Here is a 20807-nt window from a genome sequence, read left to right on the forward strand (position 1 = left end):
TGGGGAGGGGAAGGGACAGCAGGGGATGCCCTGGGTGGATGGGGAGGAGTGGCTAATCAGAGGATGGCCAGAGAAGTAACTAGTCCATGAGGGAAGGGTGAAGCCAGCCAGATGGGGGCTTCCAACGGAGGCGTCACATTGCCGCCCGAGACCGAGAATGTTAAACTTTTCTATTCCCCACCCTGGGTTATCCAGCCGCCGCCCATCTGAAAATTGAGGCTGGGACAGAGAAATGGCCACTTAAAGATGTTCCCTAGTTGTAGACTTCCCAATCACGGACAATGGCAAGCTTCCAGTCCGAGGCACTGCCACCAGTCCCACCAGTAACATCCCACCGGGTCGTGGCGGCGAGATTCCGGAAGGAGACCAAGTAATTCTAGGCTCCTCCCCGTCCCCCCCTCCTCAGGACCAGCTGGGGTGGAGGGGAGGGGAGCATATAATTCAGGCCCTGGTGTTACAGAACTTGTGTCAATTTAGGGTTGATGCACTGTGAAAGGTGGTTGTGTTCCGGGGTAGTACTGAGGGAGCACCGCACTGTGAAAGGTGGTTGTGTTCCGGGGCCAGTACTGAGGGAGCACCGCACTGTGAAAGGTGGTTGTGTTCCGGGGTAGTACTGAGGGAGCACCGCACTGTGAAAGGTGGTTGTGTTCCGGGATAGTACTGAGGGAGCACTGTACTGTGAAAGGTGGTTGTGTACCGGGGCCAGTACTGAGGGAGCACCGCACTGTGAAAGGTGGTTGTGTTCCGGGGCCAGTACTGAGGGAGCACCGCACTGTGAAAGGTGGTTGTGTTCCAGGGCCAGTACTGAGGAAGATAATGTTCCTGTTTCAAATATTGCACTGAAGGTGCAGACTGAATCAAATGTTGGTGCTGTTATCATAACAACAGTTGGCATTTATAAGCGCTTCTGACATTCACCTGAGAGTCTCAGCTGAGAGATGCCACCTGTCACAGTGCGGTACTCCCTCAGCACTACCCCGGAACACAACCACCTTTCACAGTGCGGTGCTCCCTCAGTACTACCCCGGAACATAACCACCTTTCACAGTGCGGTGCTCCCTCAGTACTACCCCGGAACACAACCACCTTTCACAGTGTGGTGCTCCCTCAGCACTACCCCGGAACACAACCACCTTTCACAGTGCGGTGCTCCCTCAGTACTACCCCAGAACACAACCACCTTTCACAGTGCGGTGCTCCCGCAGTACTACCCCGGAACATAACCACCTTTCACAGTGCGGTGCTCCCTCAGTACTACCCCGGAACACAACCACCTTTCACAGTGCGGTGCTCCCTCAGTACTACCCCGGAACACAACCACCTTTCACAGTGCGGTGCTCCCGCAGTACTACCCCGGAACATAACCACCTTTCACAGTGCGGTGCTCCCTCAGTACTACCCCGGAACACAACCACCTTCCACAGTGCGGTGCTCCCTCAGTACTACCCCGGAACACAACCACCTTTCACAGTGCGGTGCTCCCTCAGTACTACCCCGGAACACAACCACCTTTCACAGTGCGGTGCTCCCTCAGTACTGGACCCGGAACACAACCACCTTTTACAGTACAGTGCTCCCTCAGTACTACCCTGGAACACAACCACCTTTCACAGTGCGGTGCTCCCTCAGTACTGGCCCCGGAACACAACCACCTTTCACAGGGCGGTGCTCCCTCAGTACTACCCCGGAACACAACCACCTTTCACAGTGCAGTGCTCCCTCAGTACTACCCCGGAACACAACCACCTTTCACAGTGCAGTGCTCCCTCAGTACTACCCCGGAACACAACCACCTTTCACAGTGCGGTGCTCCCTCAGTACTACCCCAGAACACAACCACCTTTCACAGTGCGGTGCTCCCTCTGTCCTACCCCGGCACACCACCACCTTTCACAGTGCGGTGCTCCCTCAGTACTATAAGAACATAAGAACTAGGAACAGGAGAAGGCCATCTGGCCCCTCGAGCCTGCTCCGCCATTCAATGAGATCATGGCTGATCTTTGTGGACTCAGCTCCACTCTCTGGCCCGTACACCATATCCGCGAATCCGTTTATTCTTTAGAAAGGTATCTTTTTCTTAAAAACGTTTAAAGAAGTAGCCGCAACTGCTTCACTGGGCAAGGAATTCCAGAGATTCACAACACTTTGGGTGAATAAGTTCCTCCTAGCTACCCCGGAACACATCTACCTTTCACAGTGCGGTGCTCCCTCAGTACTGGCCCCGGAACACAACCACTTTTCACAGTGCGGTGCTCGCTCAGGACTGGCCCCGGAACACAACCACCTTTCACAGTGCGGTCCTCCCTCAGTACTACCCTAGAACACAACCACCTTTTACAGTGCAGTGTTCCTCAGTACTACCCCGGAACACAACCACCTTTCACAGTGCGGTGCTCCCTCAGTACTACCCCAGAAGACAACCACCTTTCACAGTGCGGTGCTCCCTCAGTACTGGCACCGGAACACAACCACCTTTTGCAGTACAGTGCTCCCTCAGTACTGGCCCCGGAACGCAACCACCTTTCACAGTGCGGTGCTCCCTCAGTACTACCCCGGAACACAACCACCTTTCACAGTGCAGTGCTCCCTCAGTACTACCCCGGAACACAACCACCTTTCACAGTGCGGTGCTCCCTCAGTACTACCTCAGAACACAACCACCTTTCACAGTGCGGTGCTCCCTCAGTCCTACCCCGGAACACCACCACCTTTCACAGTGCGGTGCTCCCTCAGTACTACCCCGGAACACAACCACCTTTCACAGTGCGGTGCTCCCTCAGTCCTACCCCGGAACACCACCACCTTTCACAGTGCGGTGCTCCCTCAGTACTACCCCGGAACACAACCACCTTTCACAGTGCGGAGCTTCCTCAGTACTACCCCAGAACACAACCACCTTTCACAGTGCAGTGCTCCCTCAGTACTGGCCCCGGAACACAACCACCTTTTACAGTACAGTGCTCCCTCAGTTCTGGCCCCGGAACACAACCACCTTTCACAGTGCGGTGCTCCCTCAGTCCTACCCCGGAACACAACCACCTTTCACAGTGCGGTGCTCCCTCAGTACTACCCCGGAACACCACCACCTTTCACAGTGCGGTGCTCCCTCAGTACTACCCCGGAACACAACCACCTTTCACAGTGCGGTGCTCCCTCAGTACTACACCAGAACACAACCACCTTTCACAGTGCGGTGCTCCCTCAGTACTACCCCGGAACACCAACACCTTTCACAGTGCGGTGCTCCCTCAGTACTACCCCGGAACACAACCACCTTTCGCAGTGCGGTGCTCCCTCAGTACTACCCCAGAACACAACCACCTTTCACAGTGCGGTGCTCCCTCAGTACTGGCCCCGGAACACAACCACCTTTTACAGTACAGTGCTCCCTCAGTACTGGCCCCGGAACACAACCACCTTTAACAGTGCGGTGCTCCCTCAGTACTACCCCGGAACACAACCACCTTTCACAGTGCGGTGCTCCCTCAGTACTACCCCAGAACACAACCACCTTTCACAGTGCAGTGCTCCCTCAGTCCTACCCCGGAACACCACCACCTTTCACAGTGCGGTGCTCCCTCAGTACTACCCCGGAACACAACCACCTTTCACAGTGTGGTGCTCCCTCAGTACTACCCCGGGACGCAACCACCTTTCACAGTGCAGTGCTCCCTCAGTACTACCCCGGAACACAACTACCTTTCACAGTGCGGTGCTCCCTCAGTACTACCCCAGAACACAACCACCTTTCACAGTGCGGTGCTCCCTCAGTACTACCCCAGAACACAACCAGCTTTCACAGTGCGGTGCCCCCTCAGTACTACCCCGGAACACAACCACCTTTCACAGCGCGGTGCTCCCTCAGTACTACCCCAGAACACAACCACCTTTCAAAGTGCGGTGCTCCCTCAGTACTACCCCGGAACACAACCACCTTTCACAGTGCGGTGCTCCCTCAGTACTGGCCCCGGAACACAACCACCTTTTACAGTACAGTGCTCCCTCAGTACTACCCCGGAACACAACCACCTTTCACAGTGCGGTGCTCCCTCAGTACTGGCCCCGGAACACAACCACCTTTCACAGTGCGGTGCTCCCTCAGTACTACCCCGGAACACAACCACCTTTCACAGTGCAGTGCTCCCTCAGTACTACCCCAGAACACAACCACCTTTCACAGTGCGGTGCTCCCTCAGTACTACCTCAGAACACAACCACCTTTCACAGTGCGGTGCTCCCTCTGTCCTACCCCGGAACACCACCACCTTTCACAGTGCGGTGCTCCCTCAGTACTACCCCGGAACACAACCACCTTTCACAGTGCGGTGCTCCCTCAGTCCTACCCCGGAACACCACCACCTTTCACAGTGCGGTGCTCCCTCAGTACTACCCCGGAACACAACCACCTTTCACAGTGCGGTGCTCCCTCAGTCCTACCCCGGAACACCACCACCTTTCACAGTGCAGTGCTCCCTCAGTACTACCCCGGAACACAACCACCTTTCACTGTGCGGTGCTTCCTCAGTACTACCCCAGAACACAACCACCTTTCACAGTGCAGTGCTCCCTCAGTACTGGCCCCGGAACACAACCAGCTTTTACAGTACAGTGCTCCCTCAGTTCTGGCCCCGGAACACAACCACCTTTCACAGTGCGGTGCTCCCTCAGCACTACCCCGGAACACAACCACCTTTCACAGTGCGGTGCTCCCTCAGTACTACCCCGGAACACCACCACCTTTCACAGTGCGGTGCTCCCTCAGTACTACCCCGGAACACAACCACCTTTCACAGTGCGGTGCTCCCTCAGTACTACACCAGAACACAACCACCTTTCACAGTGCGGTGCTCCCTCAGTACTACCCCGGAACACCACCACCTTTCACAGTGCGGTGCTCCCTCAGTACTACCCCGGAACACAACCACCTTTCACAGTGCGGTGCTCCCTCAGTACTACACCAGAACACAACCACCTTTCACAGTGCGGTGCTCCCTCAGTACTACCCCGGAACACCAACACCTTTCACAGTGCGGTGCTCCCTCAGTACTACCCCGGAACACAACCACCTTTCGCAGTGCGGTGCTCCCTCAGTACTACCCCAGAACACAACCACCTTTCACAGTGCGGTGCTCCCTCAGTACTGGCCCCGGAACACAACCACCTTTTACAGTACAGTGCTCCCTCAGTACTGGCCCCGGAACACAACCACCTTTAACAGTGCGGTGCTCCCTCAGTACTACCCCGGAACACAACCACCTTTCACAGTGCGGTGCTCCCTCAGTACTACCCCAGAACACAACCACCTTTCACAGTGCAGTGCTCCCTCAGTCCTACCCCGGAACACCACCACCTTTCACAGTGCGGTGCTCCCTCAGTACTACCCCGGAACACAACCACCTTTCACAGTGTGGTGCTCCCTCAGTACTACCCCGGGACGCAACCACCTTTCACAGTGCAGTGCTCCCTCAGTACTACCCCGGAACACAACTACCTTTCACAGTGCGGTGCTCCCTCAGTACTACCCCAGAACACAACCACCTTTCACAGTGCGGTGCTCCCTCAGTACTACCCCAGAACACAACCAGCTTTCACAGTGCGGTGCCCCCTCAGTACTACCCCGGAACACAACCACCTTTCACAGCGCGGTGCTCCCTCAGTACTACCCCAGAACACAACCACCTTTCAAAGTGCGGTGCTCCCTCAGTACTACCCCGGAACACAACCACCTTTCACAGTGCGGTGCTCCCTCAGTACTGGCCCCGGAACACAACCACCTTTTACAGTACAGTGCTCCCTCAGTACTACCCCGGAACACAACCACCTTTCACAGTGCGGTGCTCCCTCAGTACTGGCCCCGGAACACAACCACCTTTCACAGTGCGGTGCTCCCTCAGTACTACCCCGGAACACAACCACCTTTCACAGTGCAGTGCTCCCTCAGTACTACCCCAGAACACAACCACCTTTCACAGTGCGGTGCTCCCTCAGTACTACCTCAGAACACAACCACCTTTCACAGTGCGGTGCTCCCTCTGTCCTACCCCGGAACACCACCACCTTTCACAGTGCGGTGCTCCCTCAGTACTACCCCGGAACACAACCACCTTTCACAGTGCGGTGCTCCCTCAGTCCTACCCCGGAACACCACCACCTTTCACAGTGCGGTGCTCCCTCAGTACTACCCCGGAACACAACCACCTTTCACAGTGCGGTGCTCCCTCAGTCCTACCCCGGAACACCACCACCTTTCACAGTGCAGTGCTCCCTCAGTACTACCCCGGAACACAACCACCTTTCACTGTGCGGTGCTTCCTCAGTACTACCCCAGAACACAACCACCTTTCACAGTGCAGTGCTCCCTCAGTACTGGCCCCGGAACACAACCAGCTTTTACAGTACAGTGCTCCCTCAGTTCTGGCCCCGGAACACAACCACCTTTCACAGTGCGGTGCTCCCTCAGCACTACCCCGGAACACAACCACCTTTCACAGTGCGGTGCTCCCTCAGTACTACCCCGGAACACCACCACCTTTCACAGTGCGGTGCTCCCTCAGTACTACCCCGGAACACAACCACCTTTCACAGTGCGGTGCTCCCTCAGTACTACACCAGAACACAACCACCTTTCACAGTGCGGTGCTCCCTCAGTACTACCCCGGAACACCACCACCTTTCACAGTGCGGTGCTCCCTCAGTACTACCCCGGAACACAACCACCTTTCGCAGTGCGGTGCTCCCTCAGTACTACCCCAGAACACAACCACCTTTCACAGTGCGGTGCTCCCTCAGTACTACCCCGGAACACAACCACCTTTCACAGTGCGGTGCTCCCTCAGTACTGGCCCCGGAACACAACCACCTTTTACAGTACAGTGCCCCCTCAGTACTGGCCCCGGAACACAACCACCTTTAACAGTGCGGTGCTCCCTCAGTACTACCCCGGAACACAACCACCTTTCACAGTGCGGTGCTCCCTCAGTCCTACCCCGGAACACCACCACCTTTCACAGTGCGGTGCTCCCTCAGTACTACCGCGGAACACAACCACCTTTCACAGTGTGGTGCTCCCTCAGTACCACCCCGGGACGCAACCACCTTTCACAGTGCAGTGCTCCCTCAGTACTACCCCGGAACACAACTACCTTTCACAGTGCGGTGCTCCCTCAGTACTACCCCAGAACACAACCACCTTTCACAGTGCGGTGCTCCCTCAGTACTACCCCAGAACACAACCAGCTTTCACAGTGCGGTGCCCCCTCAGTACTACCCCGGAACACAACCACCTTTCACAGCGCGGTGCTCCCTCAGTACTACCCCAGAACACAACCACCTTTCAAAGTGCGGTGCTCCCTCAGTACTACCCCGGAACACAACCACCTTCCACAGTGCGGTGCTCCCTCAGTACTGGCACCGGAACACAACCACCTTTTACAGTACAGTGCTCGCTCAGTACTGGCCCCGGAACACAACCACCTTTCACAGTGCGGTGCTCCCTCAGTACTACACCGGAACACAACCACCTTTCACAGTGCGGTGCTCCCTCAGTACTACCCCGGAACACAACCACCTTCCACAGTGCGGTGCTCCCTCAGTACTACCCCGGAACACAACCACCTTTCACAGTGCGGTGCTCCCTCAGTACTACCCCGGAACACAACCACCTTTCACAGTGCGGTGCTCCCTCAATACTGGCCCCGGAACACAACCACCTTTTACAGTACAGTGCTCCCTCAGTACTACCCCGGAACACAACCACCTTTCACAGTGCGGTGCTCCCTCAGTACTGGCCCCGGAACACAACCACCTTTCACAGTGCGGTGCTCCCTCAGTACTACCCCGGAACACAACCACCTTTCACAGTGCAGTGCTCCCTCAGTACTACCCCGGAACACAACCACCTTTCACAGTGCGGTGCTCCCTCAGTACTACCCCAGAACACAACCACCTTTCACAGTGCGGTGCTCCCTCTGTCCTACCCCGGAACACCACCACCTTTCACAGTGCGGTGCTCCCTCAGTACTATAAGAACATAAGAACTAGGAACAGGAGAAGGCCATCTGGCCCCTCAAGCCTGCTCCGCCATTCAATGAGATCATGGCTGATCTTTGTGGACTCAGCTCCACTCTCTGGCCCGTACACCATATCCCCGAATCCCTTTATTCTTTAGAAAGGTATCTTTTTCTTAAAAACGTTTAAAGAAGTAGCCGCAACTGCTTCACTGGGCAAGGAATTCCAGAGATTCACAACACTTTGGGTGAATAAGTTCCTCCTAGCTACCCCGGAACACATCTACCTTTCACAGTGCGGTGCTACCTCAGTACTGGCCCCGGAACACAACCACTTTTCACAGTGCGGTGCTCCCTCAGTACTACCCCGGAACACAACCACCTTTCACAGTGCGGTGCTCCCTCAGTACTACCCTAGAACACAACCACCTTTTACAGTGCAGTGTTCCTCAGTACTACCCCGGAACACAACCACCTTTCACAGTGCAGTGCTGCCTCAGTACTACCCCGGAACTCAACCACCTTTCACAGTGCGGTGCTCCCTCAGTACTACCCCGGAACACAACCACCTTTCACAGTGCGGAGCTCCCTCAGTACTGGCCCCGGAATACAACCACCTTTCACAGTGCGGTGCTCCCTCAGTACTACCCCGGAACACCACCACCTTTCACAGTGCGGTGCTCACTCAGTACTACCCCGGAACACAACCACCTTTCACAGTGCGGTGCTCCCTCAGTACTACCCCAGAACACAACCACCTTTCACAGTGCGGTGCTCCCTCAGTACTGGCACCGGAACACAACCACCTTTTGCAGTACAGTGCTCCCTCAGTACTGGCCCCGGAACACAACCACCTTTCACAGTGCGGTGCTCCCTCAGTACTACCCCGGAACACAACCACCTTTCACAGTGCAGTGCTCCCTCAGTACTACCCCGTAAGACAACCACCTTTCACAGTGCGGTGCTCCCTCAGTACTACCTCAGAACACAACCACCTTTCACAGTGCGGTGCTCCCTCAGTCCTACCCCGGAACACCACCACCTTTCACAGTGCGGTGCTCCCTCAGTACTACCCCGGAACACAACCACCTTTCACAGTGCGGCGCTCCCTCAGTACTACCCCGGAACACAACCACCTTTCACAGTGCGGTGCACCCTCAGTACTACCCCGGAACACAACCACCTTTCACAGTGCGGTGCTCCCTCAGTACTACCCCGGAACACAACCACCTTTCACAGTGCGGCGCTCCCTCAGTACTACCCCGGAACACAACCACCTTTCACAGTGCGGTGCACCCTCAGTACTACCCCGGAACACAACCACCTTTCACAGTGCGGAGCTCCCTCAGTACTGGCCCCGGAATACAACCACCTTTCACAGTGCGGTGCTCCCTCAGTACTACCCTAGAACACAACCACCTTTTACAGTGCAGTGTTCCTCAGTACTACCCCGGAACACAACCACCTTTCACAGTGCAGTGCTGCCTCAGTACTACCCCGGAACTCAACCACCTTTCACAGTGCGGTGCTCCCTCAGTACTACCCCGGAACACAACCACCTTTCACAGTGCGGAGCTCCCTCAGTACTGGCCCCGGAATACAACCACCTTTCACAGTGCGGTGCTCCCTCAGTACTACCCCGGAACACCACCACCTTTCACAGTGCGGTGCTCCCTCAGTACTACCGCAGAACACAACCACCTTTCACAGTGCGGTGCTCCCTCAGTACTGGCACCGGAACACAACCACCTTTTGCAGTACAGTGCTCCCTCAGTACTGGCCCCGGAACACCACCACCTTTCACAGTGCGGTGCACCCTCAGTACTACCCCGGAACACAACCACCTTTCACAGTGCAGTGCTCCCTCAGTACTACCCCAGAACACAACCACCTTTCACAGTGCAGTGCTCCCTCAGTACTGGCCCCGGAACACAACCACCTTTTACAGTACAGTGCTCCCTCAGTTCTGGCCCCGGAACACAACCACCTTTCACAGTGCGGTGCTCCCTCAGCACTACCCCGGAACACAACCACCTTTCACAGTGCGGTGCTCCCTCAGTACTACCCCGGAACACCACCACCTTTCACAGTGCGGTGCTCCCTCAGTACTATCCCAGAACACAACCACCTTTCACAGTGCGGTGCTCCCTCAATCCTACCCCGGAACACCACCACCTTTCACAGTGCGGTGCTCCCTCAGTACTACCCCGGAACACAACCACCTTTCACAGTGCGGCGCTCCCTCAGTACTACCCCGGAACACAACCACCTTTCACAGTGCGGCGCTCCCTCAGTACTACCCCGGAACACAACCACCTTTCACAGTGCGGTGCACCCTCAGTACTACCCCGGAACACAACCACCTTTCACAGTGCGGTGCTCCATCAGTACTACCCCGGAACACCACCACCTTTCACAGTGCGGTGCACCCTCAGTACTACCCCGGAACACAACCACCTTTCACAGTGCGGTGCTTCCTCAGTACTACCCCAGAACACAACCACCTTTCACAGTGCAGTGCTCCCTCAGTACTGGCCCCGGAACACAACCACCTTTTACAGTACAGTGCTCCCTCAGTTCTGGCCCCGGAACACAACCACCTTTCACAGTGCGGTGCTCCCTCAGCACTACCCCGGAACACAACCACCTTTCACAGTGCGGTGCTCCCTCAGTACTACCCCGGAACACCACCACCTTTCACAGTGCGGTGCTCCCTCAGTACTACCCCGGAACACAACCACCTTTCACAGTGCGGTGCTCCCTCAGTACTATCCCAGAACACAACCACCTTTCACAGTGCGGTGCTCCCTCAGCAATACCCCAGAACACAACCACCTTTCACAGTGCGGTGCTGCCTCAGTACTACCCCGGAACACCACCACCTTTCACAGTGCGGTGCTCCCTCAGTACTACCCCGGAACACAACCACCTTTCACAGTGCGGTGCTCCCTCAGTACTACCCCAGAACACAACCACCTTTCACAGTGCGGTGCTCCCTCAGTACTGGCCCCGGAACACAACCACCTTTTACAGTACAGTGCTCCCTCAGTACTGGCCCCGGAACACAACCACCTTTAACAGTGCGGTGCTCCCTCAGTAATACCCCGGAACACAACCACCTTTCACAGTGCGGTGCTCCCTCAGTACTACCCCAGAACACAACCACCTTTCACAGTGCAGTGCTCCCTCAGTCCTACCCCGGAACACCACCACCTTTCACAGTGCGGTGCTCCCTCAGTACTACTCCGGAACACAACAACCTTTAACAGTGCGGTGCTCCCTCAGTAATACCCCGGAACACAACCACCTTTCACAGTGCGGTGCTCCCTCAGTACTACCCCAGAACACAACCACCTTTCACAGTGCAGTGCTCCCTCAGTGCTACCCCGGAACACCACCACCTTTCACAGTGCGGTGCTCCCTCAGTACTACCCCGGAACACAACCACCTTTCACAGTGTGGTGCTCCCTCAGTACTACCCGGGGACACAACCACCTTTCACAGTGCAGTGCTCCCTCAGTACTACCCCGGAACACAACTACCTTTCACAGTGCGGTGCTCCCTCAGTACTACCCCAGAACACAACCACCTTTCACAGTGCGGTGCTCCCTCAGCACTACCCCAGAACACAACCAGCTTTCACAGTGCGGTGCCCCCTCAGTACTACCCCGGAACACAACCACCTTTCACAGCGCGGTGCTCCCTCAGTACTACCCCAGAACACAACCACCTTTCAAAGTGCGGTGCTCCCTCAGTACTACCCCGGAACACAACCACCTTCCACAGTGCGGTGCTCCCTCAGTACTGGCCCCGGAACACAACCACCTTTCACAGTGCGGTGCTCCCTCAGTACAATAAGAACATAAGAAGTAGGAACAGGAGAAGGCCATCTGGCACCTCGAGCCTGCTCCGCCATTCAATGAGATCATGGCTGATCGTTGTGGACTCAGCTCCACTCTCCGGCCCGTACACCATAGCCCCGAATCCCTTTATTCTTTAGAAAGGTATCTTTTTCTTAAAAACGTTTAAAGAAGTAGCCTCAACTGCTTCACTGGGCAAGGAATTCCAGAGATTCACAACACTTTGGGTGAAGAAGTTCCTCCTAGCTACCCCGGAACATAACTACCTTTCACAGTGCGGTGCTCCCTCAGTACTGGCCCCGGAACACAACCACTTTTCACAGTGCGGTGCTCCCTCAGTACTACCCCAGAACACAACCACCTTTCACAGTGCGGTGCTCCCTCAGCACTACCCCGGAGCACAACCACCTTTCACAGTGCGGTGCTCCCTCAGTACTACCCCGGAACACAACCACCTTTCACAGTGCGGTGCTCCCTCAGTACTACTCCGGAACACAACCACCTTTCACAGTGCGGTGCTCCCTCAGTACTGCCCCGGAACACAACCACCTTTCACAGTGCGGTGCTCCCTCAGTACTACCCCGGAACACAACCACCTTTCACAGTGCGGTGCTCCCTCAGTACTACCCCAGAACACAACCACCTTTCACAGTGCGGTGCTCCCTCAGTACTGGCCCCGGAACACAACCACCTTTTACGGTACAGTGCTCCCTCAGTACTGGCCCCGGAACACAACCACCTTTCACAGTGCGGTGCTCCCTCAGTACTACCCCGGAACACAACCACCTTTCACAGTGCGGTGCTCCCTCAGTCCTACACCGGCACACCACCACCTTTCACAGTGCAGTGCTCCCTCAGTACTACCCCGGAACACAACCACCTTTCACAGTGCGGTGCTCCCTCAGTACTACCCCGGAACACAACCACCTTTCACAGTGCGGTGCTCCCTCAGTACTATAAGAACATAAGAACTAGGAACAGGAGAAGGCCATCTGGCCCCTCGAGCCTGCTCCGCCATTCAATGAGATCATGGCTGATCTTTGTGGACTCAGCTCCACTCTCCGGCCCGTACACCATATCCTCGAATCCCTTTATTCTTTAGAAAGGTATCTTTTTCTTAAAAACGTTTAAAGAAGTAGCCTCAACTGCTTCACTGGGCAAGGAATTCCAGAGATTCACAACACTTTGGGTGAAGAAGTTCCTCCTAGCTACCCCAGAACACAACTACCTTTCACAGTGCGGTGCTCCCTCAGTACTGGCCCCGGAACACAACCACCTTTCACAGTGCGGTGCTCCCTCAGTACTACCCTAGAACACAACCACCTTTTACAGTGCGGTGCTCCCTCAGTACTACCCCGGAACACAATCACCTTTCACAGTGCAGTGCTGCCTCAGTACTACCCCGGAACTCAACCACCTTTCACAGTGCGGTGCTCCCTCAGTACTACCCCGGAACACAACCACCTTTCACAGTGCGGTGCTCCCTCAGTACTATCCCGGAACACCACCACCTTTCACAGTGCGGTGCTCCCTCAGTACTACCCCGGAACACAACCACCTTTCACAGTGCGGTGCTCCCTCAGTACTACCCCAGAACACAACCACCTTTCACAGTGCGGTGCTCCCTCAGTACTGGCACCGGAACAAAACCACCTTTTACAGTACAGTGCTCCCTCAGTACTGGCCCCGGAACACAACCACCTTTCACAGTGCGGTGCTCCCTCAGTACTACCCCGGAACACAACCACCTTTCACAGTGCAGTGCTCCCTCAGTACTACCCCGGAACACAACCACCTTTCACAGTGCGGTGCTCCCTATGTACTACCTCAGAACACAACTACCTTTCACAGTGCGGTGCTCCCTCAGTCCTACCCCGGAACACCACCACCTTTCACAGGGCGGTGCTCCCTCAGTACTACCCCGGAACACAACCACCTTTCACAGTGCGGTGCTCCCTCAGTACTACCCCGGAACACCACCACCTTTCACAGTGCAGTGCTCCCTCAGTACTACCCCGGAACACAACCACCTTTCACAGTGCAGTGCTCCCTCAGTACTGGCCCCGGAACAGAACCACCTTTTACAGTACAGTGCTCCCTCAGTTCTGGCCCCGGAACACAACCACCTTTCACAGTGCGGTGCTCCCTCGGCACTACCCCGGAACACAACAACCTTTCACAGTGCGGTGCTCCCTCAGTACTACCCCGGAACACAACCACCTTTCACAGTGCGGTGCTCCCTCAGTACTACCCCAGAACACAACCACCTTTCACAGTGCGGTGCTCCCTCAGTACTACCCCGGAACACAACCACCTTTCACAGTGCGGTGCTCCCTCAGTACTGTCCCCGGAACACAACCACCTTTTACAGTACAGTGCTCCCTCAGTACTGGCCCCGGAACACAACCACCATTCACAGTGCGGTGCTCCCTCAGTACTACCCCGGAACACAACCACCTTTCACAGTGCCGTGCTCCCTCAGTACTACCCCAGAACACAACCACCTTTCACAGTGCGGTGCTCCCTCAGCACTACCCCGGAACACCACCACCTTTCACAGTGCGGTGCTCCCTCAGTACTACCCCGGAACACAACCACCTTTCACAGTGCGGTGCTCCCTCAGTACTACCCCGGAACACAACCACCTTTCACAGTGCGGTGCTCCCTCAGTACTACCCCGGAACACCACCACCTTTCACAGTGCGGTGCTCCCTCAGTACTACCCCAGAACACAACTACCTTTCACAGTGCAGTGCTCCCTCAGTACTGGCCCCGGAACACAACCACCTTTTACAGTACAGTGCTCCCTCAGTACTACCCCGGAACACAACCACCTTTCACAGTGCGGTGCTCCCTCAGTACTACCCCGGAACACAACCACCTTTCACAGTGCGGTGCTCCCTCAGTACTATAAGAACATAAGAACTAGGAACAGGAGAAGGCCATCTGGCCCCTCGAGCCTGCTCCGCCATTCAATGAGATCATGGCTGATCTTTGTGGACTCAGCTCCACTCTCCGGCCCGTACACCATATCCTCGAATCCCTTTATTCTTTAGAAAGGTATCTTTTTCTTAAAAACGTTTAAAGAAGTAGCCTCAACTGCTTCACTGGGCAAGGAATTCCAGAGATTCACAACACTTTGGGTGAAGAAGTTCCTCCTAGCTACCCCAGAACACAACTACCTTTCACAGTGCGGTGCTCCCTCAGTACTGGCCCCGGAACACAACCACCTTTCACAGTGCGGTGCTCCCTCAGTACTACCCTAGAACACAACCACCTTTTACAGTGCGGTGCTCCCTCAGTACTACCCCGGAACACAATCACCTTTCACAGTGCAGTGCTGCCTCAGTACTACCCCGGAACTCAACCACCTTTCACAGTGCGGTGCTCCCTCAGTACTACCCCGGAACACAACCACCTTTCACAGTGCAGTGCTGCCTCAGTACTACCCCGGAACTCAACCACCTTTCACAGTGCGGTGCTCCCTCAGTACTACCCCGGAACACCACCACCTTTCACAGTGCGGTGCTCCCTCAGTACTACCCCGGAACACCACCACCTTTCACAGTGCGGTGCTCCCTCAGTACTACCCCAGAACACAACTACCTTTCACAGTGCGGTGCTCCCTCAGTACTACCCCGGAACACAACCACCTTTCACAGTGCGGTGCTCCCTCAGTACTACCCCAGAACACAACCACCTTTCACAGTGCGGTGCTCCCTCAGTACTGGCACCGGAACAAAACCACCTTTTACAGTACAGTGCTCCCTCAGTACTGGCCCCGGAACACAACCACCTTTCACAGTGCAGTGCTCCCTCAGTACTACCCCGGAACACAACCACCTTTCACAGTGCAGTGCTCCCTCAGTACTACCCCGGAACACAACCACCTTTCACAGTGCGGTGCTCCCTCAGTACTACCCCAGAACACAACCACCTTTCACAGTGCGGTGCTCCCTCAGTACTGGCACCGGAACAAAACCACCTTTTACAGTACAGTGCTCCCTCAGTACGGGCCCCGGAACACAACCACCTTTCACAGTGCGGTGCTCCCTCAGTACTACCCCGGAACACAACCACCTTTCACAGTGCAGTGCTCCCTCAGTACTACCCCGGAACACAACCACCTTTCACAGTGCGGTGCTCCCTCAGTACTACCTCAGAACACAACTACCTTTCACAGTGCGGTGCTCCCTCAGTCCTACCCCGGAACACCACCACCTTTCACAGGGCGGTGCTCCCTCAGTACTAGCCCGGAACACAACCACCTTTCACAGTGCGGTGCTCCCTCAGTACTACCCCGGAACACCACCACATTTCACAGTGCAGTGCTCCCTCAGTACTACCCCGGAACACAACCACCTTTCACAGTGCAGTGCTCCCTCAGTACTGGACCCGGAACAGAACCACCTTTTACAGTACAGTGCTCCCTCAGTTCTGGACCCGGAACACAACCACCTTTCACAGTGCGGTGCTCCCTCGGCACTACCCCGGAACACAACAACCTTTCACAGTGCGGTGCTCCCTCAGTACTACCGCGGAACACAACCACCTTTCACAGTGCGGTGCTCCCTCAGTACTACCCCAGAACACAACCACCTTTCACAGTGCGGTGCTCCCTCAGTACTGTCCCCGGAACACAACCACCTTTTACAGTACAGTGCTCCCTCAGTACTGGCCCCGGAACACAACCACCATTCACAGTGCGGTGCTCCCTCAGTACTACCCCGGAACACAACCACCTTTCACAGTGCCGTGCTCCCTCAGTACTACCCCAGAACACAACCACCTTTCACAGTGCGGTGCTCCCTCAGCACTACCCCGGAACACCACCACCTTTCACAGTGCGGTGCTCCCTCAGTACTACCCCGGAACACAACCACCTTTCACAGTGCGGTGCTCCCTCAGTACTACCCCGGAACACCACCACCTTTCACAGTGCGGTGCTCCCTCAGTACTACCCCGGAACACCACCACCTTTCACAGTGCGGTGCTCCCTCAGTACTACCCCGGAACACCACCACCTTTCACAGTGCGGTGCTCCCTCAGTACTACCCCAGAACACAACTACCTTTCACAGTGCAGTGCTCCCTCAGTACTGGCCCCGGAACACAACCACCTTTTACAGTACAGTGCTCCGTCAGTACTACCCCGGAACACAACCACCTTTCACAGTGCGGTGCTCCCTCAGTACTACCCCAGAACACAACCACCTTTCACAGTGCGGTGCTCCCTCAGTACTGGCACCGGAACACAACCACCTTTTGCAGTACAGTGCTCCCTCAGTACTGGCCCCGGAACGCAACCACCTTTCACAGTGCGGTGCTCCCTCAGTACTACCCCGGAACACAACCACCTTTCACAGTGCAGTGCTCCCTCAGTACTACCCCGGAACACAACCACCTTTCACAGTGCGGTGCTCCCTCAGTACTACCTCAGAACACAACCACCTTTCACAGTGCGGTGCTCCCTCAGTCCTACCCCGGAACACCACCACCTTTCACAGTGCGGTGCTCCCTCAGTACTACCCCGGAACACAACCACCTTTCACAGTGCGGTGCTCCCTCAGTCCTACCCCGGAACACCACCACCTTTCACAGTGCGGTGCTCCCTCAGTACTACCCCGGAACACAACCACCTTTCACAGTGCGGAGCTTCCTCAGTACTACCCCAGAACACAACCACCTTTCACAGTGCAGTGCTCCCTCAGTACTGGCCCCGGAACACAACCACCTTTTACAGTACAGTGCTCCCTCAGTTCTGGCCCCGGAACACAACCACCTTTCACAGTGCGGTGCTCCCTCAGTCCTACCCCGGAACACAACCACCTTTCACAGTGCGGTGCTCCCTCAGTACTACCCCGGAACACCACCACCTTTCACAGTGCGGTGCTCCCTCAGTACTACCCCGGAACACAACCACCTTTCACAGTGCGGTGCTCCCTCAGTACTACACCAGAACACAACCACCTTTCACAGTGCGGTGCTCCCTCAGTACTACCCCGGAACACCACCACCTTTCACAGTGCGGTGCTCCCTCAGTACTACCCCGGAACACAACCACCTTTCGCAGTGCGGTGCTCCCTCAGTACTACCCCAGAACACAACCACCTTTCACAGTGCGGTGCTCCCTCAGTACTGGCCCCGGAACACAACCACCTTTTACAGTACAGTGCTCCCTCAGTACTGGCCCCGGAACACAACCACCTTTAACAGTGCGGTGCTCCCTCAGTACGACCCCGGAACACCACCACCTTTCACAGTGCGGTGCTCCCTCAGTACTACCCCGGAACACAACCACCTTTCACAGTGTGGTGCTCCCTCAGTACTACCCCGGGACGCAACCACCTTTCACAGTGCAGTGCTCCCTCAGTACTACCCCGGAACACAACTACCTTTCACAGTGCGTTGCTCCCTCAGTACTACCCCAGAACACAACCACCTTTCACAGTGCGGTGCTCCCTCAGTACTACCCCAGAACACAACCAGCTTTCACAGTGCGGTGCCCCCTCAGTACTACCCCGGAACACAACCACCTTTCACAGCGCGGTGCTCCCTCAGTACTACCCCAGAACACAACCACCTTTCAAAGTGCGGTGCTCCCTCAGTACTACCCCGGAACACAACCACCTTTCACAGTGCGGTGCTCCCTCAGTACTGGCCCCGGAACACAACCACCTTTTACAGTACAGTGCTCCCTCAGTACTACCCCGGAACACAACCACCTTTCACAGTGCGGTGCTCCCTCAGTACTGGCCCCGGAACACAACCACCTTTCACAGTGCGGTGCTCCCTCAGTACTACCCCGGAACACAACCACCTTTCACAGTGCAGTGCTCCCTCAGTACTACCCCAGAACACAACCACCTTTCACAGTGCGGTGCTCCCTCAGTACTACCTCAGAACACAACCACCTTTCACAGTGCGGTGCTCCCTCTGTCCTACCCCGGAACACCACCACCTTTCACAGTGCGGTGCTCCCTCAGTACTACCCCGGAACACAACCACCTTTCACAGTGCGGTGCTCCCTCAGTCCTACCCCGGAACACCACCACCTTTCACAGTGCGGTGCTCCCTCAGTACTACCCCGGAACACAACCACCTTTCACAGTGCGGTGCTCCCTCAGTCCTACCCCGGAACACCACCACCTTTCACAGTGCAGTGCTCCCTCAGTACTACCCCGGAACACAACCACCTTTCACTGTGCGGTGCTTCCTCAGTACTACCCCAGAACACAACCACCTTTCACAGTGCAGTGCTCCCTCAGTACTGGCCCCGGAACACAACCAGCTTTTACAGTACAGTGCTCCCTCAGTTCTGGCCCCGGAACACAACCACCTTTCACAGTGCGGTGCTCCCTCAGCACTACCCCGGAACACAACCACCTTTCACAGTGCGGTGCTCCCTCAGTACTACCCCGGAACACCACCACCTTTCACAGTGCGGTGCTCCCTCAGTACTACCCCGGAACACAACCACCTTTCACAGTGCGGTGCTCCCTCAGTACTACACCAGAACACAACCACCTTTCACAGTGCGGTGCTCCCTCAGTACTACCCCGGAACACCACCACCTTTCACAGTGCGGTGCTCCCTCAGTACTACCCCGGAACACAACCACCTTTCGCAGTGCGGTGCTCCCTCAGTACTACCCCAGAACACAACCACCTTTCACAGTGCGGTGCTCCCTCAGTACTACCCCGGAACACAACCACCTTTCACAGTGCGGTGCTCCCTCAGTACTGGCCCCGGAACACAACCACCTTTTACAGTACAGTGCCCCCTCAGTACTGGCCCCGGAACACAACCACCTTTAACAGTGCGGTGCTCCCTCAGTACTACCCCGGAACACAACCACCTTTCACAGTGCGGTGCTCCCTCAGTCCTACCCCGGAACACCACCACCTTTCACAGTGCGGTGCTCCCTCAGTACTACCGCGGAACACAACCACCTTTCACAGTGTGGTGCTCCCTCAGTACTACCCCGGGACGCAACCACCTTTCACAGTGCAGTGCTCCCTCAGTACTACCCCGGAACACAACTACCTTTCACAGTGCGGTGCTCCCTCAGTACTACCCCAGAACACAACCACCTTTCACAGTGCGGTGCTCCCTCAGTACTACCCCAGAACACAACCAGCTTTCACAGTGCGGTGCTCCCTCAGTTCTACCCCGGAACACAACCACCTTTCACAGCGCGGTGCTCCCTCAGTACTACCCCAGAACACAACCACCTTTCAAAGTGCGGTGCTCCCTCAGTACTACCCCGGAACACAACCACCTTCCACAGTGCGGTGCTCCCTCAGTACTGGCACCGGAACACAACCACCTTTTACAGTACAGTGCTCGCTCAGTACTGGCCCCGGAACACAACCACCTTTCACAGTGCGGTGCTCCCTCAGTACTACACCGGAACACAACCACCTTTCACAGTGCGGTGCTCCCTCAGTACTACCCCGGAACACAACCACCTTCCACAGTGCGGTGCTCCCTCAGTACTACCCCGGAACACAACCACCTTTCACAGTGCGGTGCTCCCTCAGTACTACCCCGGAACACAACCACCTTTCACAGTGCGGTGCTCCCTCAATACTGGCCCCGGAACACAACCACCTTTTACAGTACAGTGCTCCCTCAGTACTACCCCGGAACACAACCACCTTTCACAGTGCGGTGCTCCCTCAGTACTGGCCCCGGAACACAACCACCTTTCACAGTGCGGTGCTCCCTCAGTACTACCCCGGAACACAACCACCTTTCACAGTGCAGTGCTCCCTCAGTACTACCCCGGAACACAACCACCTTTCACAGTGCGGTGCTCCCTCAGTACTACCCCAGAACACAACCACCTTTCACAGTGCGGTGCTCCCTCTGTCCTACCCCGGAACACCACCACCTTTCACAGTGCGGTGCTCCCTCAGTACTATAAGAACATAAGAACT

The 20807-nt window shown here is 56.1% G+C and overlaps 1 protein-coding gene across 2 annotated transcripts in view; it reads right to left on the bottom strand.

Moving 5' to 3' along the window:
- Nucleotides 1-20807, bottom strand: part of LOC140408291 (protein TBATA-like) — a 111560-nt gene that overhangs the window by 16294 nt on the left and 74459 nt on the right. The gene's annotated exons all lie outside the window — the stretch shown is intronic.

Source organism: Scyliorhinus torazame, chromosome 3 (assembly GCF_047496885.1).
Source record: "Scyliorhinus torazame isolate Kashiwa2021f chromosome 3, sScyTor2.1, whole genome shotgun sequence".
Taxonomy (NCBI): Eukaryota; Metazoa; Chordata; class Chondrichthyes; order Carcharhiniformes; family Scyliorhinidae; genus Scyliorhinus; species Scyliorhinus torazame.